Source organism: Lathyrus oleraceus, chromosome 5, assembly GCF_024323335.1.
Source record: "Lathyrus oleraceus cultivar Zhongwan6 chromosome 5, CAAS_Psat_ZW6_1.0, whole genome shotgun sequence".
NCBI classification, from domain to species: Eukaryota; Viridiplantae; Streptophyta; class Magnoliopsida; order Fabales; family Fabaceae; genus Lathyrus; species Lathyrus oleraceus.
In genome coordinates, this window is record NC_066583.1 from 416,580,357 (window position 1) to 416,605,406 (window position 25,050).

Sequence of the window (25,050 nt, forward strand, 5' to 3'; positions counted from 1 at the left end):
TTTAAAGAATATGCCCAGAGATGGAGAGAATTGGCTGCTCAGATAAGTCCACCTCTTGAAGAGAATGAGATGACTAAGATATTCTTGAAAACGCCGAGTTCTTTTTACTACAAATGCATGATTGCAAGTGCCCCCAATGATTTGACCAAAATGGTAAACATGGGGATGAGGCTAGAAGAAGGTGTCCGTGAAGGACAATTGTCTAAAGAAGAGGCATCAACTAACAAGAAGTATGTTGGGAGTTTCTCTAAGAGGAAGGAAGGAGAAGTTAATTCAGTGTTAGTGGGGAGGCAAAGGAGGTCTCATGTCAGGAAAGGTTCTCAACCCCGTCAACATCAGCACCAAGTTTCTTCAGATATTCCAGTTTTTTCCATCAATTCCAACAATCAATCAGTTCCAATTCAGCAACAACAACATCAATAACAACCACAACAAAGAACTAACTACAATAACAACAATCATCATCAGCAAAATTTTGAAAGGAAGAAGGTCTCTTTTGACCCTATTCCTATGATATATGCAGATTTGTACCCGTGTTTGGTACTCAAGAATCTTATCAAGCCAAGAAACCCTCCATAAATTCCCGAGCCACTACCATGGTGGTTCAAGCCTGATCTTCATAGTGCTTTTCACCAGGGAGCCCCTGGTCATGATATAGAAAACTGCTACTCGTTGAAGTACGAAGTTCAAAAGCTTGTGAAAAGTGATATGGTGTCCTTTGAGGACAAAGCGCCTAATGTAAAAGCCAATTTGTTGCCTGCTCATGGTAACACTTATGTCAATATAATTGACGACTATCCAGGGAATTTTAGAGTTTTTGATGTGAGACGTATTCAGAGGTCTCTGTCAGAAATGCGTAGAAATTTATGTTTGATTAGTGATTGCGAACATGACCATGATGGTTGTGTCATTTGCAGTGTGAACCCCCGTGGGTGTATGATCGTCAAGAGAGATATCCAGAAGTTGATGGATGAGAATGTAATCCAGATTCAACAGTTGAGGGATATGGGAGATGATGTGAATGTGATAGTGCTAGTATTCAAGATCCCTGAGCGGGTAGTCATTCAATTTGATAGCAGCAACATCAATAATGTCAACAGATCGGTATTATTGTTGGTTATACGGTTAGCGAGCCTTATCCCTTATGCATCCGATAAAGTTGTGCCATACCAATATAATGCCACAATGATTAAAAATGGTCAAGAGGTTCTGTAAGACCCCAAATTTGACCCTAAGATCCCTCATGCTATCTCATCATTTGCATTGGCTTTGGGATCACACCTTGGCATCCTCCTTATCCCTCATTCATTGGGTTTGCATTGGGAAAGATCACCAAGCACATTTTATTGTATCATGCTTTATTTTTATTTGTGTACTAACCAAAATACCAAAAATATGTCTATGTATAGCTTTGTTTCTTTTGTAGGTAGTGTGTGTTTCCACCTATACCTCACCAAGCTCACATATAGGGTTTAAGACCCTCAATTCAGGGAGATCAATCAAGGGATTGTTCACATTGGTTCTATACATCATATATGGGTCCCCATAATCTTCACTTATCATTTTCATCAAGAGTTTGAAGCTTTTTTTCTTTGGAAGCCCTAATTTATCTAGGTATCTTGTGTGACTTCCTTAGCAAGTTTCTTCATCATTTGATCAATATGTCAAGGGATACTTAATATTACATCATCTTATACATATAAAATCTTCCATGAGTCTCAAAGATCAAGAGAACTTCAAGTTTGAAAGTTGGTTCAAGGTGGTTGACCAGAGAAAGTCAACTGGTCAAAAGTGGGGTTCCCTAGACCCTATCTCCTACAATTTCTATCATATGAAAATGACTCCAAGAGAAAAGTTACTCCTTATGACATTCCAAAAAACTTTCATGTCGAGGTCAAGAACTAGTTTTTCTTGGAAAGTCATTTTTTATGGTGAAAATTGTAGATCATTTTGTCTGAACCCTAGCTAAGAGGTCAACTTCCAAGGACCATAACTTGCTCAATTTTTATGATATGAAGGCCATCTAAGTTTCATGATCAATTTCAGGATGTCCTATCTAACTTTTATTCTTTGAGAAACTTCAAATTCAACTTGTAAAGGCATGTGCTAAGAGGAAACATTATAGGTCATTTTGGGCCATTACCATTGAACAAGTAATTTTCCTCAACTTCTAAAATGAATAAATCCTTCATGCCAAATTGAAATGAGGTCAAATTTGTGACCAAATTTAATAGTATTGAAAAATATACAACTTTGATGAAGGAATGTTTTCCATTTGAAGCTCATAGCAAAAATTATTCAAGGTGGAAGAAGTGGATATATGACTTAGTACTTAGAAAATTTTCAATTATGTTTCATTTCTCAAACTTCCACCTTAAAATTAATCATGATACAAGATTCAAATGGAAACGTGTTCAACATGAAAGTTGTTCCCCTTGATGTCACCTTTCCAGAAATTCCAAGATCACCTCATTTGGACAAAGATTGAGGGACTTGCGTATGGTTACTTTGTTGGGTTTTTTTAGCAAGATTTGGATTCAAATGATCATTTCCCTTTGCATGCTTCCATGTGATAACCTCAGTACTCATTATGCATGAATTGAAGTTGGATTGCATCATTCTTTAGGCCCAAATCATTTCCCATGCATCAATGCACCATGGTTTCTAATTTTGTCAAAAATTCAAAGGGTGCAAAAATGAATTCAATTGCCTATATAAACAAGTCCCTGGCTTCAGAAATAACACACACACCTTGCCCAAGCTTTGCCATGAGATCTCAGAATCTCACACCATTGAATTCCTTGAAGATTTCTTCAAAATCGAGTTTGAATTTCACCTTCTGTTCTGAAGTTCAAACTCCAAGGATTCATAGCCTTTCTCATCTCAATTGATCACTGTAAGCAAGAGGAGGAAGAATCAAGCAAATTCAGATCGAGGTCAAGCCAATTTGAAGATATCCGAAGGTGATTTTTCATAAACTTTGAGCCTTCGATTCTCTCTCAATTCTTCACCATTATCTTTGATTTTTGATTGAATTAAGTCCTACCAATGTAGGCAACAAGATTGAGTTACTTTGAGGTCAAATCGAAGTAACTCAGATCATGAACCTCAAATTTCAAATCCATGTATCTTTCTATATATTTGGAATTGGAAGAATTGGAGGTCAGATTCGTGCTCCTGAGCATTTTCATTCAAAAACATGTACTCACTTTTTATTTTTCATTTGGTTGAGGGTGGACCAGTCCGGTGAGGTCCACCGGAGAAGATGACCGGAGCTAGGGCTCCGGTGGTGCGTTAGCAAGGTCCAAGCCATCTGATCTAGTTCCCATGTTTTAATCCTGAGCATCCATTATGATTACCACGTTTGCAGTGCTTTGACTTTGGTCTATGATGGATAACACACATGTGGCCATCAGATCTGCCACCTCAATTAAAGAGGGAGATCTGATGGCCCTTGTTTTTTTTTGTATTTTCTGAATTTCCATTTAATCCACTTATTTTATTTATTCATAGAAATTTCCTTTTTAATCCAAAAAATACGGGGGACTTTCACCAAAAATCTTTAAATATTTTTCTCTTCCATATTCTTAATTAAAATTATTTTTTTGGATTAATTTTGGTATTTTTCATGAATTAAATGTTTTTGTGCATATTTTTAATTATTTAAAAATACTTTTGACTTTTTAAAAATTGTGAAATATTTTGTCTAAGGTCCTTTGACCTTGTTTAACCTAGGATAAATCCCTTGGCCATTTATTTGGTGTTTTGAAGGGATTTTAGGTTTTGACCAAATTAAAATGTATTTTAATTCATTTTTAATGTGATTTTTAATTGATTAAATATTTGAAAATATTGTTGAGCCATTTTTATGGTCTTGTGATGTTTGACTTTCTGTTTGGGCCTTGGTCATGATTGATTTGACTTTTGTTAGATCAAAACCATTGGATTTAGGGGATTGATGAGATGTACATTTTATCTTCCAAAATGAATGGATGGTTTTGATTTGATGAAATTTATCTCATGATCAATCTGTGTTTATATCTCCCCTTCCATCTTCATATTCATCCAAATTCTTTCCCATTCCCCAATTTGACCAATGGAATCTCTAATGTCTAAAGGCTAATTGATTCATCATTGACCTTGTGTCAGATGAATCAATACAAGTATGATTGAGTTAGGTCCCTCCCATTTTTTTAGTGTGTGGTATGTTTTAGGAGTTTGGTTCCTGGTACCAAATCTGTAACATGCATTAACACCTATATTTTTATTGCCCGACCTCAGATAGTTGTGACTTCTACATAAATCCAATTACGATTGCTTAACATAGAGCTAAATTTGACCATCAAGGCATAACATTCTAGTAAGTGAGATTGTAAGTCTCCCATTCTTCATGGAATTGTATGGAGACTTGACCTTTTTTCCTTCCATGAGAGCTAGTGGCATACTTGTTGAATTATCCAAGTTGGAGCCCTTCTCATGGAAGATGGCATGGTTTAAGGATTCATACTTGTGAATAAATGGTTGAGTGTTTTCCAAAGAATGACTTAATCAATTAAAACTCAACACTAACCTTTGACTAACATTTGTCTAACCATTGACTAACTCTTATTCATTATTGCTTTACTTTCAAGTCATTTACTTTATGCAATTTAAATTTCATTCATTTATTATCCATTTGCCATTTACATTTCATGCAACCTTTTTATGTTTTAAGTCATTTTCACTCTGCTCATTTGAGCCATATCTTGTGATTGTATATATTTGTTTGCTTGCTTTTGGTTTTGTTTATAGTCTTAGGATCTTAAAACATTTAATAACAAGAAAAACCCTAAAAACCATTTGGTGGACTGTTGAACTTGATCTGAACTTTTGGACTTAGGATTAGGCAACATTCCCTACACTAAAGGACTTGGCCAATGCCAGCATTTTGAGACTGAGCTATCTCTGAATTGTGCTTTCATCTGATGCAAGACTTGAGAGTTTATTGGATCCATCTACCACTCTGTCTTTATGCTTAATTATTATTTTGATCTTGTGTATGATATTTTGTTCTAAGTTGATCAAGGAATATTGCATCTGGTACATTGGAAGACAATAAAGTCTGTTAGATATTGGAATGCTTGCTTGGATGTGGCCATCTTTATTTGATGCCTTGATCTTTATGATGTTTGGATATTGCTCATTACTTATTGATCATTGCTTGATTAAAGTCCAAAAGAAAATGGGTTTCTATATGACATTCTTGTCTGTTGGATTGCATCCCATTGGTCAGATCTTTTCAACTCTTAACTTTTACATTTGTGCTTAGGATAGCCTCTTCATCTCCTCCCACTTATTAAATTTCAAAATCTCTCCCCCTTTTCAAAAACTTTCTTTGCTTGTGATTTCACATTTAGACATGTTTTAATGATTAGAAACTTTGTCCTTATGCCATTGAATTTTCGATCTCATTCTTAAATCAAATTTGTAAATAAACTTAACCATATTGACTTAAATTTCAAAAGGCAAAAAGAACTAAAAACTCCATTCTAATTTTTGGCCCTTTATGCCTCTTCTTATTAAACTTTTGTTAAAAAAAATTCACCAACTTATTTGAAATTTTTACCACGAACTACGAGGTTTTGATTCCTCATTTTTATGTTGGTACGTAGGCACGAGACCAGAGGTCTTGTCAAACACAAAAATATAATCAATGAATTCTTTTCTCACCCCCACACTCTATTTTTTTCTCAAACATCTTTTATACCAAAACATGTGCACATATAAAAAGGGCTCCCTAGGAGTACCTAGGATATTTTGGGTGCTAACACCTTCCTTCTATGTAACCAACCCCCTTACCTGTAATATCTGGCATTTTATTAGTTTTGATTTTAAAACTTCTTATCTTTGGGTTTTGTTCGTACTTTTCCATTTTCCTTTGGAAACAATAAAAGCGCGGCGACGACTCTGGTTTTATTGACGTCAAGTTTATCCATAGCTTGATGGTCATGAATTTACCGCTACAGGTTCTTTTACCAGTTGTAGACTCAGTGGTAAATATTGTGGATATTACGAAGGTGACCCGTAGTGGTCGAGTGTTCAGTTCGATTTTCCTAAGGTTGTGGAAGACGTGTCAGCAGTTAAAAAGGAAGAGATTCCTGTAGTGAATCTAGTTAGCACTCCAATGTGTTAGTCTGGTGAATCCAACAAATTGAAGACTAACGATGATGATGAGCTATTGAGATTAATCAAAAGAAGTGAAATCAATATTGTGGAGCAGCTGCTCCAGACACCGTCAAAGATCTCGGTGCTATCACTGTTGATGAATTATGAAGCGCATAGAGAAGCATTGCAGAGAGTGTTGGAACAGGCTTATGTTGAACACGTTACTGTGGATCAGTTTGACCACATAGTTGCCAACATCACTTCTTGTAACAATCTGAGTTTTTGTGATGAGGAACTTCCCAAGGAAGGCAAAAATCAGAATTTGGCATTACATATTTCGATGAATTGCAAGAAGGATGCATTTTCCAATGTGTTGGTTGACACTGTGTCATCATTAAATGTATTTCCAAAGTCAACTCTGTCAAGAATCTCCTACCAAGGCGCCCCAATGCAGTACAGTGGCGTGGTTGTTAAAGCGTTTGACAGTTCTCGTAAAACTATCATTGGAGAAGTGGACCTTCCGGTAAAGATAGGTCTGAGTGATTTCCAAATTACTTTCCAAGTAATAGATATCTAGCCTACCTATAGCTGCTTGTTGGGAAGGCCATGGATTCATGAAGCTGGAGTTGTGATGTCTACTCTTCACCAAAGGCTGAAATTTATGAAGAACGGCAAGCTTGTCGTTGTTGGTGGAGAGGAGGCATTATTGGCGATCCATTTGTCACCTTTCACATATGTTGATGCTAAGGAGGAAGTTGGAACTCCGTTCCAAGCTTTGTCCATTACTAATGAGTTGAAGAAAGATGCGGCACCCATGTCTTCTTTAAAAGAATCAAAAGAGGCTATTCAGACTGAAAATATTGATAAGTCGGGCCATGATGTGGAGGTCGCTGTAATACCTCAAAATTTGCCCCCCTCATTCATGCATTCATTTTTAGGTCATTTAACGTTTCATATTGCATTGCATCATATCAATCAGAATCAGATCCAAGAAGCTTGAACGTCATCCAAGACACTTTGTGGGTTCTATCTAAGTGATCAGTCAACACAAGGGAATGACTTGAGTTACTTCCAACATGTTCAAATGGGGTCTACTTATCGTTCAAAACGCTAATCTTGAAGGAGAAAAAGAGCTGTCATGCTCACTAGGCGAGCAGCAGGGTTCGCTTAGCGAATCTGAACTGTCATGCTCGCTAGGCGAAGCGCACGCGTTTTTGAAAAATATAACAGCAGAATCTTGGACTTGGACCTCTCATTTGAGCCCACCAAGCCACGAAAATCAGGTTATAAATTCTAGACTTCCATCTCCAAAAGGGAGGAAGCTGAACAAAACCTAGAGAGAGAACAAAGAGAGAGATTCTAACTAATTCAGAGCAGCCTCCAGAGACTGAAGGGAACTCATCTGCAAAAAACCAATTCCCTCCCATATAAACCCTAAGATTGTTCCGCAAACCAACCGCACAATTCAATTTCACTCGATCTCTCCAATCAGGTTTGCCTTATTCCCATTATTTTATGCCTTCAATTTGAAATTTCTAAATGTATGAGGTATTATGGTGAATTTGAAAGAGTGGGTATCGTTCGGTTTTGCCCACGGGTTTAGATATGCATGAATGTGTAAAGCAACGCCTCGAATGTTTAATCGTTTAATTTCTGAAATGTGTGCCATAGGGTTTGGGGTTACCGAAATCGTACTGTTATCCATGGAAAATCCAGAACCCGCAGGCATTCGCTAGCCGCATCGCTAGGTGAGCCTGCAGCGATGCTTCGCTAAGCCTTCGCTAGGCGAAGCACAAGCGATCGCGACAATAGCTTTTTTCTGTTTGCTCTCCAATCTGGGTTATGTTCGTTATGGCATGTTTTCTATTGCGTCTGTGCACTGTTCACCTGACACTGTTGTTGCTATGATTCTTCTGTTTGGTGCAACTCTTGATTGCACCCTATCTTGTTTCTCTAACCTGTTTGTTGAGTTTTTTGTGAGGGCTCACATGACTCCTGAAAGGATAGCTTGCTTGGCATTCCACTTTATTTGTGGGATACCATTTGGAGATTTATTCCGATTACTTGTTTTGACTTGCTTTCTTTGATGGTGCCAGCTCGAGAGATCTCTGGGTTTCTTATTTCTTTAGCTGTTATTACTTTGGATCTTTATCCGTGTGGTAGACCTCTTGATCCCTTTATCTTTCCCGCATTTTAACGCTTTCTTAGCTGGAAGACCTCAATAGGAGGCAATGTTTTCTTTTGTTTGTTTACTTTTGTGCCCAAAGACCTCCAAAAGGAGGCACCAGTGCTAAAGACCTCCACGAAGAGGCAATTGACGGATAAAAGGGATTAGTAATCAACCCCTTGTTATTCAGTGTGTCGTTTTTTATGCCCGCACTACGTGCTGGTGCTTCAGAACAAAAGCCCAAGATCTTTTGTCCGGTCAGTCAGTGGAGAGGGTTCCACCTTTCTGAATCCCCACTTTTTGTCATGAGCTCACCCTGTCCAGGGTTAAGAGCTATGAGGTCTTATCCTCATTACCCTTTTGATCTGCTCACCCTGACGTTCAATGTCAGTGGTTAAGAGCCCATTTGATTACCTATTCCATGGCTTGTTTGTCGAGGTTGATATGACCCCTCTTGACTAAAGCCCTACCCATGTAGGTTTGAGCCCCCTTGGTGGAATTTTACTTTATGCATGTTTGTTTTGTATGGTGTGACCGTCTCCCCATAGGATTGCTAGGCTTCGTATAGTCTCTCGTTTGCATGTCAATTAAGGTAGCACTGTTCCTTCGTCTAGGACTTCCTTTTTTGCATGAGCATTCCTAAAACCCAAACAAACTCATTGTTTTTTCTTCTCCTAAGAACACGTTAACTCCTTCTACTACAGGCGGGTAAGTCTCCAAAGGTTGAGCATCCGGTAGATTGCGTAGTAACGTCGTTCATCTAAAAAACACAACCCTTAACCCGTAGTTAGCCGAACTACGGTTTGCTCTGATTCTCATTCCAGATGAGATACGTAGGCATAAGACGCGATGTCTTAGCGAGCACACTCCTCTTTAACCCATAGGTAGCCGAGCTACGAAGACTCTGATTCTCATATCCAGATGAGATATGTATGCAGTGGATGCGATATCCGTGCGAGTCGTTTTCTTTTGACCCCCTCTTTTAGAAAATAGTACATTAGATAAACCCACACCCTTTAGACAAGAACCACAAGAGTGGATCCCGTAGAGTACTACGGATGCGTAGGGGTGCTAATACCTTCCCTTCGCATAATCGACTCCCGAACCCAAGATTTGGTTGCGAGACCTTGTCTTTTCCTTTCCTTTTTTTCCAGGTTTACTTCGAGCGTTTCCTTTCCCTCCTTTGGGATGAATAACGCGCGGTGGCGACTCTTCTGTCATTTCTTTCTCGCCGGTTGTTTTTTTGCATCTCCTTTTTCAGGTTGTGATAGCTGGCGACTCTGCTGGGGACCCGGTTTCCCTAAACGAGTCCCTCCTAGCTTTTGTAGGTTGTTTGTTTATTGGGTGTTTATTCTTTTGTACAGTCATTTATTTTTCAGCATTTACCTGCTTTATTGCATTGTGTACCTATCATTGTTGTGTCTGTTGGCTCTGCTGTTGGTTTGTTTGTTTGTTGGGATGGGGTGTTCTATGAGAGATAAGCCCATTACCCAGGCTTGAGTGTACACACAAGTTTTAGAGTGGATAGTCATGAGGCTTGCGTGGCGTGTTGCTACGTTAAGTCGTTCATGAAGACCCACATCCAGACGAGGTTTCTTTTGGATATATTATGTCCTATGGGTGTTCCATAACAGCAGATGTTCCTCTAGAAATCGTCGACTCTGGTGACCATTTCCCAAAAACTCAGTCGAGGCCTCTCCTCCGAGACGTGATTATGTTAGCTCTGGTGGGCGCATTCTCGCTGATCAATCCGAGGACCCCGAGACTGGGAACTTGCTATTAGGATGTCCTGTTGAGGGGAGTCAGTGGAGGTCTTTTTATCCCGTAATAATGCCAAACCTTCAGTGGTAAACGTATTATTCTCGACCGAAGAGCCGAAGTTGACAAACTTATGTTCTTAGAACCTACCAGTGAGGGGCGGGCTAAATTCAGGAAACCTTAACCTCCAACCAACCAGGTTTTCTGGAGCAGAGCTTTGATCTTGTATTATATTCTTTAGTGGGTTTCTCTTCAGACAGTGCAACCCGACAGATGTTCAAGCAGATACAGCAATCCTGATTCCCATGTCACATCATTGCATCACATCATTTTGCATTCATATCATTCAACACATGTTTATCTATTCCCAGTGGTTTATATCTTCTTCTTGATTCTAGTCGGGGTTTTCTGGTACTTTTAAAAGGGATATTTTATCAAATGTGTGACTGGAATCAAGGGGGTAGAATGCCCTTTGGAATTGATAAACAAGTCATTGCATTTGCATATCCATCAGCATGTCTTGCATAACAGGTACTGCCGCAGTGTTCTCAGTTGTTTGGTGTTCCACTAGCAGGATAGCTGACTCAGGCATTCACCGGTACGGTACCCGTAGAAACCACCAGATAGCAATGGAAAGCCTACAAGCAGAGCTCGCCGAGATGAAGATCCGCATGAACCAATTCATGGATGTGGTTCAAGGGGTGGCTCAGGGATAGCAAGAGCTCAGGCAGATGATGCAGAGGAATCCCGCCAGTACTCAACCAGAGACATTGACTGATCCTCCAACTGGAGAGGTTAACGGACCCAGTGGACTGGGGCCTACCCCGATCCTACTTGTCAACTCCGGTCAACAACCCGTCCATGATGACCAGGAGGATCAGTTCCCCTTGCTTTAGGAAGACTTTGGAATGAGTCATGGTATGGACCCTATGTTTCGGAGACTGGAAGAGAGGTTGAAGGCAGTGGAAGGACAGAATCCTCTGGGAGTAGACGTTGCTGACTTGGCATTGGTCGCAGGCGTGAGGGTGCCACCGAAATTCAAGGTCCCGATATTTGACAAATACAGTGGCAACTCTTGCCCAAAGACCCATGTGCAAGCCTACTTCCGTAAAATGGTTGCATACTCTGACGATGAAAAGTTGCTTATGTACTTTTTCCAGGATAGCCTAGCTGGGGCATCCCTGGAATGGTATATGAGGCTGGACAGAGCCCACATCCGCTGCTGGAGGGATTTGGCTGAGGCTTTCGTGAAGCAGTATCAGTATAATGCAGACATGGCTCCGGACAGAACTCAACTTCAGAATCTGTCTCTTAAAGGCAATGAGTGCTTCAGGGAATACGCTCAACGCTGGAGGGAGACAGCTTCCCGTGTTCAACCTCCTATGTTGGAGAAGGAAATGGCTAACATGTTCATGAACACTCTGCCCGGACCTTATTTGGAGCGCCTGGTGGATTGCAATGCCTCCAACTTTGCTGATGTAGTCTCTACCGGAGAGAGGGTGGAGAATTACCTGAAGACATACAAGACCCAGAGTGGAGGTGGATCTTCATCAGGGGTGAAGAAGTCGTTCATTCAAGGACAGAAGAGGAGAGAGGGGGATGCAAATGCCATATCTTCTTATCAGAACAGGGATAACCGGAGGAATAACTTTCAGAACTATCATCAGCAACCGTATGTTGCGGCTGTGACCATTCCAGCTGCAGCACCACTACAACAACAACAACCCCAGCGTCAACCAGCTCAGTACCAACCACAACAATCGGGTAACAGACTCGCTTATCAACAGAGGCAAAGGATGATGGACCGGCGTTTCGACACTCTTCCAATGTCGTACGCTCAGCTACTTTCTAGTCTTCAACAACTACAACTTGTACAGTTACGCACTCTGGCTCCTCCCGTTGGTAGACTTCCGATGGGTTACGACACCAACGCTAGGTGTAGCTTCCACTCTGGGGCACCTGGCCACAATATTGAGAACTGCAAAGCTTTTAAGCACGTAGTTCATGACCTCATAGATTCAAAGGCCATCGACCTTGCACCGGCTCCGAATGTCGTCAACAATCCCATGCCCCAGCATGGTGGTGCAAATGTTAATATGATGGAAGGGGAAGCCAAATCCGTCAAAGATACGTTGAAGTTGAAGACTCCGTTGTCGGATATCAAGGGATACTTGTTGAAGGCCGATGTTTTCCCCGGTTGTGGGAAGGGTTGTTTGGATTGTGCTACTTAGAGTGGAGGTTGTTTGAAGCTACAGCAGGGTATCCAGGTCTTGCTCGACAAAGGTATCCTCCAGGTTAAAGATTTGTCTGTCCAAGAGTCTGCGAAAGGGGTTGAGGAAAAAGTGTTTGAAGATGCTACTGATGAATTCGCAGATGTTGTTCCTACTGATTATGTAATCCATGATGATGTTGTCGCTGATATTCCAAACATGGCGTTTGATTTTGATGTACTTGCTGAACTTGGTTCCGATGTTTCGGATGTGTGTACTTCAGCACTTCAGACTCGTCAGGGGCCGATTACTTTCTCCAGTGCTGGTATCATTCAGTATGGCCAGGTCTCTGCGGTCAACGATGAAGATGGGGATAGCGATTGCGACATCGATAACTGGGTGCGTCCGAGGATCCCAGGTGAAGTCATCAACAATTGGTCTTCTGAGGAGATTGTCCAAGTCACTTTTTTGGAGGAGTAATTTTCTTTGTTTGTTCATGCATATCCAAGTCTTACGTTCCGCCCAAGGCGTAATGACTCATTGTAGGGCTCATCTATGTGGATACCTGCATTTTTTATCATAAATAAAGGACGTCTTTTTGCATTCAAATATTTTGTTCACTGTCTTTCTATTTTTGCAGTTTTTGAAAATCAAAAAATATTTGGCAATGTTTTGTTTAGTTTTTACTCTTTGTTCACACTCATAAGCACATACCATCACTCATGCAGATGCACGTCACCGGATCCTATTGATAACGGTTCTGCTATGGCTCACTTCGACTTTGAAAATCCAATCTTTCAAGCTGAAGAAGAGGGTGATGAAGACTGTGAACTCCCTGAAGAACTTACCAGGTTATTAAAACAGGAGGAAATGGTCATTCAACCGCATCAAGAGTTTGTTGAAGTGATTAATCTCGGCACCGAGGACGCCAAGAGAGAATCAAGATAGGGGTTGCTTTGGAAGATAATCTGAAGAAAGGGCTGATTGAATTGCTGCAAGAATATGTTGACATCTTCGCTTGGTCTTATCAGGACATGCCAGGGCTTGACACAGATATTGTGGTACACCGTTTGCCTCTCAAAGAAGGTTGTCCTCCGGTCAAGCAGAAGCTCAGAAGAACAAGACCAGAGATGGCTGTCAAGATAAAGGAAGAAGTGCAAAAACAGTTGGATGCAGGGTTTCTAGCAGTCACAAATTATCCGCCATGGGTTGTAAATATCGTCCCAGTACCTAAGAAGGATGGAAAGGTATGGATGTGTGTTGACTACCAGGATCTGAACAGAGCTAGTCCTAAAGATGATTTCCCATTACCTCACATCGACGTTTTGGTGGATAACACAGCTCAGTTCTTGGTATTCTCCTTCATGGATGGATTTTCTGGCTATGATCAAATTAAGATGGCACCAGAACACATGGAGAAGACAACATTCATAACCCCATGGGGCACCTTCTGCTACAAGGTGATGCCGTTTGGTCTGAAAAATGTCGGAGCAACATATCAACGAGCGATGGTGACTCTTTTCCATGATATGATTCATCATGAAATCGAGGTTTATGTTGATGATATGATTGCCAAATCTCAGACGGAAGAAGAACATTTGGTGAATTTGCAGAAATTGTTTGAGCGTTTGAGAAAATTCAAGCTAAGGCTTAATCCGAACAAGTGTACTTTTGGGGTGAGATCTGGAAAATTATTGGGTTTTATTGTTAGTGAAAAAGGGATTGAGGTGGATCCGGCCAAAGTGAAAGCGATACAGGAAATGCCTGAGCCAAGAACAGAGAAACAAGTCTGTGGTTTCTTAGGGAGGTTGAACTACATTGCAAGGTTCATCTCTCACCTAACAGTCACGTGCGAGCCAATATTCAAATTGCTGAGAAAATATCAGGCTATCAGGTGGAATGATGATTGCCAAAGGGCTTTCGAGAAGATAAAAGAGTATTTGCAGAATCCTCATATCCTTATGCCTCCCGTCCCAGGGAGACCGCTGATTATGTATTTGACAGTACTAGACAATTCCATGGGTTGTGTTCTCGATCAACACGACGAGACAGGTAGGAAAGAGCATGCCATCTACTACCTGAGTAAGAAATTCACAGATTGCGAGTCGAGATACTCGATGCTTGAAAAGACATGTTGTGCACTTGCATGGGCTGCTAAGCGTTTGAGACAATACATGTTGTCTCACACAACCTTACTGATCTCCAAGATGGATCCAGTCAAATACATATTCGAGAAGCCAGCTCTCACCGGAAGGGTTGCTCGTTGGCAAATGGTACTGATAGAGTACGATATCCAGTATACATCCCAGAAAGCCATCAAAGGGAGTATTCTGTCAGACTATCTTGCTCAGCAGCCGATTCATGATTATGAGCCGATGAAGTTTGATTTTCCAGATGAAGACATCATGTTCCTAAAGATGAAAGACTGTGAAGATCCAGTTGTCGAGGAGGGACCTGATCCAGACGAAAAGTGGACTTTGTTGTTTGATGGGGTTGTCAATGCCAGAGGAAGTGGAATTGGCGCTGTCATTACTACTCCGAAAGGTGCCCACATGCCTTTCACCGCTCATCTGACTTTTGAGTGCACAAATAATGAAGCTGAGTATGAAGCCTGTATCTTGGGTATTGAGCAAGCCATTGATTTGAGAATCAAGACTCTGGACATCTTCGGAGATTCAGCTCTAGTGATCAATCAAGTGAATGGTGATTGGAACACCCTCCAGCCCAATCTGGTCCCTTACAGAGATTACACGAGAAGACTATTGACTTTCTTCATAACAGTAAAGTTGTATCACGTACCTCGTGATGAGAACCAGATGGCAGATGCTCTTGCCACCCTATCCTCCATGATCAACGTGATTCGGTGGAACCACGTTCCCAGGAACGATGTGATGCGCCTCGACAGGGCCGCGTATGTGTTTGCTGCTGAACTGGTAGTTGACGACAAGCCCTGGTATCACGACATCAAGCGCTTTCTGAAGTATCAAGAGTACCCTGCAGGGGCATCCAACAATGATAGAAAGACTTTGAGAAGATTGGCAGGCAGTTTCTTCTTGAACAAAGACGATGTGTTGTATAAGAGGAACTTCGACATGGTTTTGCTCAGATGCGTGGATAGACACGAAGTAGACATGTTAATGCAGGAAGTTCATTAAGGCTCCTTCGGTACTCATGCCGGCGGACATGCAATGGCTAGCTGGATATTACTGGATAACCATGGAATCTGATTGTTTCAAATATGCTCGGAAGTGTCATAAATGCCAGATTTATGCTGATAAGGTACATGTGTCGCCAAATCCTTTGAATGTGATGTCTTCGCCGTGACCTTTTGCTATGTGGGGCATCGATATGATTGGAAAGATTGAGCCGACTGCCTCCAATGGGCATCGCTTCATCCTTGTTGCCATCGACTATTTCACCAAGTGGGTCGAAGCAGCATCGTTCGCGAATGTCACCAGACATGTGGTTGCCCGTTTCATCAAGAAAGAAATCATTTGTCGCTATGGGATTCTTGAAAGAATCATTACTGATAATGGTTCTAATCTCAACAACAAAATGATGAAGGAGTTGTGCCAGAACTTCAACATTCAGCATCACAATTCTTCCCATTACCGCCCTAAGATGAACGGTGTTGTTGAGGCGGCAAATAAGAACATAAAGAAGATTGTGCAGAAGATGGTCGTTATATACAGAGATTGGCATGAGATGCTACCCTTCGCCTTGCATGGGTACCGTACTTTAGTACGTACATCGACCGGGGCAACCCCTTACTCCCTTGTGTATGGTATGGAAGCAGTCCTACCTGTTGAAGTGGAGATTCCTTCTCTAAGAGTCCTGTTGGATGTCAAGTTAGACGAAGCTGAATGGATTCGGACAAAGTTCAATGAGTTGAGTCTTATCAAAGAGAAGCGAATGGTAGCCATTTGTCATGGGCAGTTGTATCAGAGTCGGATGAAGAGAGCCTTTGATCAGAAAGTGCATCCTCGATGCTTCCAGGTCGGAGATTTGGTGTTGAAAAGGATCCTTCCTCCTCAGACAGATCACAGGGGCAAGTGGACTCCTAACTATGATGGACCGTATATTGTCACCAAGGTTTTTGATGGTGGGGCCTTAATGCTTGCAACTATGGATGGTGAAAACTTCACTTCCCCTGTGAACTCAGACGCAGTTAAAAAATACTTCGCATAAAATAGACTCGCTGGACAGTAAAAAGAATAATCCAGGCAAAAATGGGCATCCCGACGAACTAAGAAAATGAAAAGGTTCAGGCAAAAATTAGGGATTAAAAATGAAAAGATCGTACACCCGGTAAGTTGAAAACCTGAAAAGGCAACTTAGGCAAAAATGGGTATCCCGGTGGATTGAAAACCCAAAAAGGGCGATCCAGGCAAAAATTAGGGATTAAACGAATGACTGCGTTCTGAGTAGTTCTGAATCTCATCTCGTGTCAATGACTGGAAACTTTTGAAGGATAGGAAACAGTCCAATCACTCTTTTCAAAAAGCTGATCATCTGGAGGATCTTGAAGAGGAGCAAGTCATAGCAGAATTGGAACCCAATAGAAATCCATTTCACATTGCCATTAGATTAATTTATGTTTTTAACTTTTGTGCGATTACCTCTTTCCAGGGATTGCTTCCTGATGTAAATGCCTATTCAGAGGCCATTCAATCAATAAAATCATGTTATTCAGTATATCTCTGTTTTCATTTTCATTTTACTGTTTTGTTTGCAAAAATGACTTCCGAATTTTTGATAAACATTGCATCATGAAACATAAGAGCTTTACAGGTACATGCTTAATAAACATTTAAAATTGATGTAAGTGTTAAGTGCTTTAGATCGTCTATTCAGAACAGGTACCCTCGGGGAATTTCCTTAAGGTTCCCAGCCGATGATCGCGAATGTTTTCCCCCAACAGTCGAAGTTGGTATCTTATCCCTGCAGAGCTGATCAGAGCATTGGGTTCTTCGATTCCCAGCAGGCTCTCACTATTGTACCTCCCCCAAGCGGTTGTTTCAGAATATACACTCCCCAGTAGAGTTGACAGTGCCAGACTATATATCCCCAGCGGAGTTGACAGTGCCAGACTGTATCTTCCCAGCAGAAGCGGCTGCTCTTCAGGGTTCGATGCCAGATCGATGATCTCGACGCCAGATCCATGGTCTCTTTCCTTGAAGCAGAATCTCGGTACCGTATCGGTGTTTGCTTCCCCTGCTAAGTCGTCTCTCTCGCAGATTATGGTTGCCAGAACCACTATCGCTTTCCCCAACAGCAGGTTTTCAGTGCCGTTCTCTCCCTAGTCAGAGTCTCGGTATTTCGTCATTGCTAGAACACCGTGTGGCGGGTCATTTCCCCACAGAGTTCTTTGCGTTGTGCATCTCCAACAGCCTTGCCAGGGTCCAGAAGATGGTGATCATTTCCCCAGCAGATTCCCTTGCCTCGGCTTGGCATTCTACCCAGTATTTCGCATCCCTGCATGTAGAATCATATTGCATTGCATCCTCCCAAATCGCGTAGCATTTCCATTTTCATTGAGCATTACGCCATTGAAAAATTCAAACATACGCATGTAAGCATAAAACATTCTTGGTATCCCAAGTGGTAAGCCAGAAGTTTTTTTCGGTATTCAGACCGAAGTGGCGTTCAGGCCAGTTTTTCCGGTATTCAAACCGAAGTGGCATTCAGGCCAATTTTCCGATGTTCAGATCGAAGAAGTTTCCGACATTCAGGTCGATGCAACTTGTGGCATTCAGGCCAGTTTCCGGTATTCAGACCGAAGTGGCATTCAGGCCAGTTTCCGGTATTCAGATCGAAGTGGCGTTCAGGCCAGTTTTCCGATGTTCAGATCGAAGAAGTTTCCGACATTCAGGTCGACGCAACTTGTGGCATTCAGGCCAGCCTCTCGGTGTTCAGATCGATATTAATAATCTCATATCTTTCGATGCTCAAATCAAAGTCATTTCCAATATTCAGACTGATGAGCGGCATTCAGGCCATGGTTATTTTTGTGTTACCATTTATTTTGGTATCCAGGTTAACATTCTTTTTCGGTATTCAGACTGACTCTCACCGTACCAGACGGATTCTTCTTTCAAGACCACCTCTTTGACGATTCTGACAGGCATTGTTACTTCACTTCACTTCAGTGCAAATTTTCAGGCTTTTATTGTATTCAATCCCTTGATACCTCGAAAGTGCGAAAGTCGCTGCTATCTTCTTTTCGGATCTCCAGTTGATTGAATAGGGGCAGCTGTAATACCTCAAAATTTTCCCCCCTCATTCATGCATTCATTTTTAGGTCATTTAACATTTCATATTGCATTGCATCATATCAATCAGAATCAGATCCAAGAAGCTTGAACGTCATCCAAGACACTTTGTGGGTTCTATCTGAGTGATCAGTCAACACAAGGGAATGACTTGAGTAACTTCCAACATGTTCAAATGGGGTCTACTTATCGTTCAAAACTCTAATCTTGAAGGAGCAAAAGAGATGTCATGCTCACTAGGCGAGCAGCAGGGTTCGTTTAGCGAATCTGAACTGTCATACTCGTTAGGCGAGCAAATTCTTTGCTAGGCGAAGCGTACGCATTTTTGAAAAATATAACAGCAGAATCTTGGACTTGGACCTCTCATTTGAGCCCACCAAGCCACGAAAATCAGGTTATAAATTCTAGACTTCCATCTCCAAAAGGGAGGAAGCTGAACAAAACCTAGAGAGAGAACAAAGAGAGAGATTCTAATTAATTCAGAGCAGCCTCCAGAGACTGAAGGGAACTCATCTGCAAAAAACCAATTCCCTCCCATATAAACCCTAAGATTGTTCCGCAAACCAACCGCACAATTCAATTTCACTCGATCTCTCCAATCAGGTTTGCCTTATTCCCATTATTTTATGCCTTCAATTTGAAATTTCTAAATGTATGAGGTATTATGGTGAATTTGAAAGAGTGGGTATCGTTCGGTTTTGCCCACGGGTTTAGATATGCATGAATGTGTAAAACAACGCCTCGAATGTTTAATCGTTTAATTTCTGAAATGTGTGCCATAGGGTTTGGGGTTACCGAAATCGTACTGTTATCCATGGAAAATTCAGAACCCGCAGGCATTCGCTAGCCGCATCGCTAGGTGAGCCTGCAGCGACGCTTCGCTAAGCCTTCTCTAGGCGAAGCAGTAGCGATCGCGATAGTAGCTTTTTTCTGTTTGCTCTCCAATCTGGGTTATGTTCGTTATGGCATGTTTTCTATTGCGTCCGTGCACTGTTCACCTGACACTGTTGTTGCTATGATTCTTCTGTTTGGTGCAACTCTTGATTGCTCCCTATCTTGTTTCTTTAACCTATTTGTTGAGTTTTTTGTGAGGGCTCACATGACTCCTGAAAGGATAGCTTACTTGGCATTCCACTTTATTTGTGGGATACCATTTGGAGATTTATTCCGATTACCTGTATTGACTTGCTTTCTTTGATGGTGCCAGCTTGAGAGATCTCTGGGTTTCTTATTTCTTTAGCTGTTATTACTTCAGATCTTTATCCGTGTGGTAGACCTCTTGATCCCTTTATCTTTCCCGCATTTTACCGCTTTCTTAGCTGGAAGACCTCGATAGGAGGCAATTTTTTCTTTTGTTTGTTTACTTTTGTGCCCAAAGACCTCCAAAAGGAGGCACCAGTGCTAAAGACCTCCACGAAGAGGCAATTGGCGGATAAAAGGGATTAGTAATCAACCCCTCGTTATTCAGTGTGTCGTTCTTTATGCTCGCACTACGTGCTGGTGCTTCAGAACAAAAGCCCAAGATCTTTTGTCCGGTCAGTCAGTGGAGAGGGTTCCACCTTTCTGAATCCCCACTTTTTGTCATGAGCTCACCCTGTCCAGGGTTAAGAGCTATGAGGTCTTATCCTCATTACCCTTTTGATCTGCTCACCCTGACGTTCAATGTCAGTGGTTAAGAGCCCATTTGATTACCTATTCCATGGCTTGTTTGTCGAGGTTGATATGACCCCTCTTGACTAAAGCCCTACCCATGTAGGTTTGAGCCCCCTTGGTGGCATTTTACTTTATGCATGTTTGTTTTGTATGGTGTGACCGTCTCCCCATAGGATTGCTAGGCTTCGTATAGTCTCTCGTTTGCATGTCAATTAAGGTAGCACTGTTCCTTCGTCTAGGACTTCCTTTTTTGCATGAGCATTCCTAAAACCCAAACAAACTCATTGTTTTTTCTTCTCCTAAGAACACGTTAACTCCTTCTACTACAGGCGAGTAAGTCTCCAAAGGTCGAGCATCCGGTAGATTGCGTAGTAATGTCGTTCATCTAAAAAACACAACCCTTAACCCGTAGTTAGCCGAACTACGGTTTGCTTTGATTCTCATTCCAGATGAGATACATAGGCATAAGACGCGATGTCTTAGCGAGCACACTCCTCTTTAACCCATAGGTAGCCGAGCTACGAAGACTCTGATTCTCATATCCAGATGAGATACGTATGCAGTGGATGTGATATCCGTGCGAGTCATTTTCTTTTGACCCCCTCTTTTAGCAAATAGTACATTAGATAAACCCACACCCTTTAGACAAGAACCACAAGAGTGGATCCCGTAGAGTACTACGGATGCGTAGGGGTGCTAATACCTTCCCTTCGCATAATTGACTCCCGAACCCAAGATTTGGTTGCGAGACCTTGTATTTTCCTTTCCTTTTTTTCCAGGTTTACTTCGAGCGTTTCCTTTCCCTCCTTTGGGATGAATAACGCGTGGTGGCGACTCTTCTGTCATTTCTTTCTCGCCGGTTGTTTTTTCGCATCTCCTTTTTCAGGTTGCGATAGTCGCTGAGAACAAGGACAGGGCAGGGCTAGGATTTCAACCAGGGCCATTCAATGCTAATGTCAAGGTTATGCAACCAATATTCCGCATTGGAGGATTCATTCATGAGAATGATCAACACTCAGCCGCCATTATTGAAGACAGTGGTAATGAAGACGAAACTTGCGTCAACTTTGTGACGCATGGCCAGACTTGCAACAATTGGGTTGCTATTGATGTTCCTATTGTTATTCACCGTTCTAAGTAATTTGTTTTCATTTATTTTAAGAAAAATCCTTCTCCTATGCCTAAGGAAGAAGTGAAGATTGTTGGGCATTTTCTTTATTGTCATCAATGAAATACAATTTTATTCTTCCATATCTATGATGTTTTATTTTTTCTTTTTTCTTTTTTTGAAAATGGTAATCACAAAAAACATAAATAAATAATAATCTTCCATCTGCATAATATTTGTTCGTACTTCACTCCTCTAAAATCAAAATATCAAATCATTATGCATGTTGGTTCTCAAACCCATTGAATGCAATGATCCTACTCCCTCTCCAAACTTTGATTTCCATGTGTTTGAAGCTGAGGAAGATGATGATGAAGAAGTATCTGATGAGTTATCCCGTTTGCTTGAGCACGAGGAAAAAGCCATTCAGCTGTTTAAGGAGCAGATTGAATTGGTCAACTTGGGTTCCGAGGATGATGTGAAGGAAGTCAAGATTGGGTCTCAACTGTGTCCAGAAGCTAAGAAGGGGTTGATTGATCTTCTTTAAGATTATTCTGATGTGTTTGTTGGGTCCTATCAAGACATGCCTGGTTTGGATTCTGAGATTGTGGAGCATAGATTGCCGTTGAAACTAGAATGCCTGTCGGTCAAGCAGAAACCGAGAAGAACTCATCCTGACATGGCAGTGAAGATAAAAGAGGAAGTGCAGAAGCCGATTGATGTTGGTTTTCTTGTTACCGCCGAATAATTGTAATGGGTGGCAAATATTATGCTCGTTCTAAAGAAAGATGGAAAAGTCTGCATGTATGTTGACTATAGAGATTTGAACAAAGCTAGTCTGAAAGATGATTTTCCTCTGTCACAAATTGATATGTTGGTAGACAATACAGCTAAATTCAAAATCTTTTCGTTTATGGATGGATTTTCCAGTTATAATCAAATCAAGATGACACCGGAAGATATGGAGAAGACCACATTCATTACACCTTAGGGAACATTCTATTATAGAGTGATGCCTTTCAGTTTAAAGAATGTTGGTGTAACGTACCAAAGAGCTATGACCACTTTTTTTCATGATATGATGCATAAAGAGATTGAAGTTTATTTTGATGATATGATTGCTAAATCAAGTGATGAAAAATAACATGTCGAGCATTTATTGAAGTTGTTTCAGCGTTTGAGGAAATATAAATTCTGCTTGAACCCTAATAAGTGTACTTTTGGTGTTCGCTCTAGTATGTTGTTGGGTTTCATTGTTAGTGAGAAGGGTATTAAAGTTGATCTTGCTAAGGCCAAAGTAATACAAGAGATGCATGCGCCCAAAACTGAGAATCAAGTCAGAGGTTTTCTCGACCGCTTGAACTATATCTCGAGATTTATATCGCATATGACTACCACCTGTGCACCTATATTCAAGCTTCTTTAGAAAGATCAGTCTTGTGATTGGACCGAAGATTTCCAGAAAGCTTTTGATAGTATCAAAGAGTATCTGCTTGAGCCTCCGATTCTGTCTTCGCCTGTTGAGAGAAGTTCGTTGATCATGTATTTGGATGTGCTTGAAGAGAGTATAAGTTGTGTTCTTGGTCAGCAAGATGAATCTAGAAAGAAAGAATATGCAATTTACTACCTCAGTAAGTGTAAGACCCCAATTTTGACCCTAAGATCCCTCATGTCATCTCATCATATGCATTGACATTGGGATCACACCTTGGAATCCTCTTTACCCCTCATTCATTGGGTTGCATTGGGAGAGATCACCAAGCACAGTTTGATTGTATCATACATTGTTTTTATCATTCTACTAACCAAAAAACCAAAAATATGTCAATATATAGTTTAAGTCTTTTGTAGGTAGTGGGTATGCTCACATATGTTCTATCAAGCTCATATCTAGGGTTTAAGACCCTCAATGCAAGGAGCTCAATCAAGGAAAGGTTTACATTGGACCTAAGTATCGTATATGGATCTCCATGATATTCACATGATATTTTGATCAAGAAATCATCAAGAGTTTGGAGTTTGTTTGCCTTGGAAACCCTAATTCATCTGGGTATCTTATGTGACTTCTTCTAAGTTTCTTCACCAATTGATCTAATATTTCAAGGGATACTTCACAATACATCATCTTATGCATATATGATCCTCCATGAGTCCCAAAAGTCAAGAGAATATCAAGCTAGCAAGTTGGTTCGTGGTGGTTGACCAGAGAAAGTCAACTAGTCAAAACTGGGGTTCCCTAGACCCTATCTCCTACAATTTTTGTCATATGAAAATGATTCCAAGAGAAACGTTACTCTAAGTGACACTAAAAACAAATTTCATGTTGAGGTCAAGAGCTAGTTTTTCTTGGAAATCCATTTCTTATGGTGAAAGATTATAGGTCATTTTGCCTAAACCCTAGTTTGGAGGTCAACTTCCCAAGACCATAACTTGCTCAATCTTTATGATATGAAATCCATTCAAATTTCATGATCAAATTCAAGATGTCTACTTCAACTTTAATGTTTGGAGGAAGTTCAAATTCAACTTCCAAATGCATGTGCCAAGAGGAAACGTTATAGGTCATTTTGGGCCAATACCATTTAACAAGTGATTTTCCTCAACTTCTAAAATGCATAAATTCTTCTTGCTAAATCCAAATGAGGTCAAAAATGTTACCAAATTGAAGGGATTTGAAAGAGCTACAACTTTGATGAAGTAACTTTTCTCATTTGAGGTCCATAGGAAAAGTTATTCAAGGTGGAAGAAGTAAACATATGGCTTCGTACTTAGAATTTTTTTTGATATGTTTGATTTTCCAAACTTCCACCTCAAAATTCATTGTGATCCAAGTTTCAAATGAAACAGTGTTCAACATGAAAGTTGTTCCTCTTCATTTAACCTTTCTAAAAAGTCCAAAATCATCTCATTTGGACAAAGTATGGGGCAATTGCGCATGGGTTAAAGTTGAAGGACCATTTGGATGATTTCAAGTTCCATTTTTCATACACGAATGCATGGCTTGACAACATGATTTCAGCATGGCTTACACTCAATTTTGGATCTAAGTGCACCATTTGATGGGCCTATTACACGCCCATGCAAGCATGCAAGAGAGAGTTCAAACTTTTGCCAAAAATGGAAGTGTGCAATTATCAATCTCATGACCTATAAATAAGACCTCTCTTGCTCAGAAATAAGGACCTCATGCTCAAGCTTTGATTCATCAACTCCAAACCCTCACCATTAAAGGATAAGCTTGAAGATTTTCTTTGAAAATTGAGTTTCAAATCTCCAACTGTTTTGAGATTGAAACTCCAAGAGTCCATCCCTTTCCTTGATCCATTTCCATTCCATCAAGCATTTGAAGCAATGCCAAACATAATTGAAAGCAAGATCGTGCCAATCTGAAGCTCCATTGAAGGTGAATTTTCAGAATTTTCATCTCTTCGATTATCACTCAATTCTCCACTATTCTTGTTGATTTTTGGTTGTCTGAAGTCCTACCAATGTAGGCAACAAGATTAAGTTACTTTGAGGTCAAATCGAAGCAACTCAGTTCATGATCCTCAAAATTCAAATCCCTGTATCTTTTTATATACTTGGAATTGGACAAAATTGAGGCCATATTCGAGCTCTTGAGCATTTTTCCTTCAAAATAGTGTACTCATTTTCCATTTTTCTTTGAGTTTTGGTTGGACCAGTCCGGTGACCCTCACCGGATAAGATGACCGGAGCTAGTGCTCCGGTGGTGTGCTG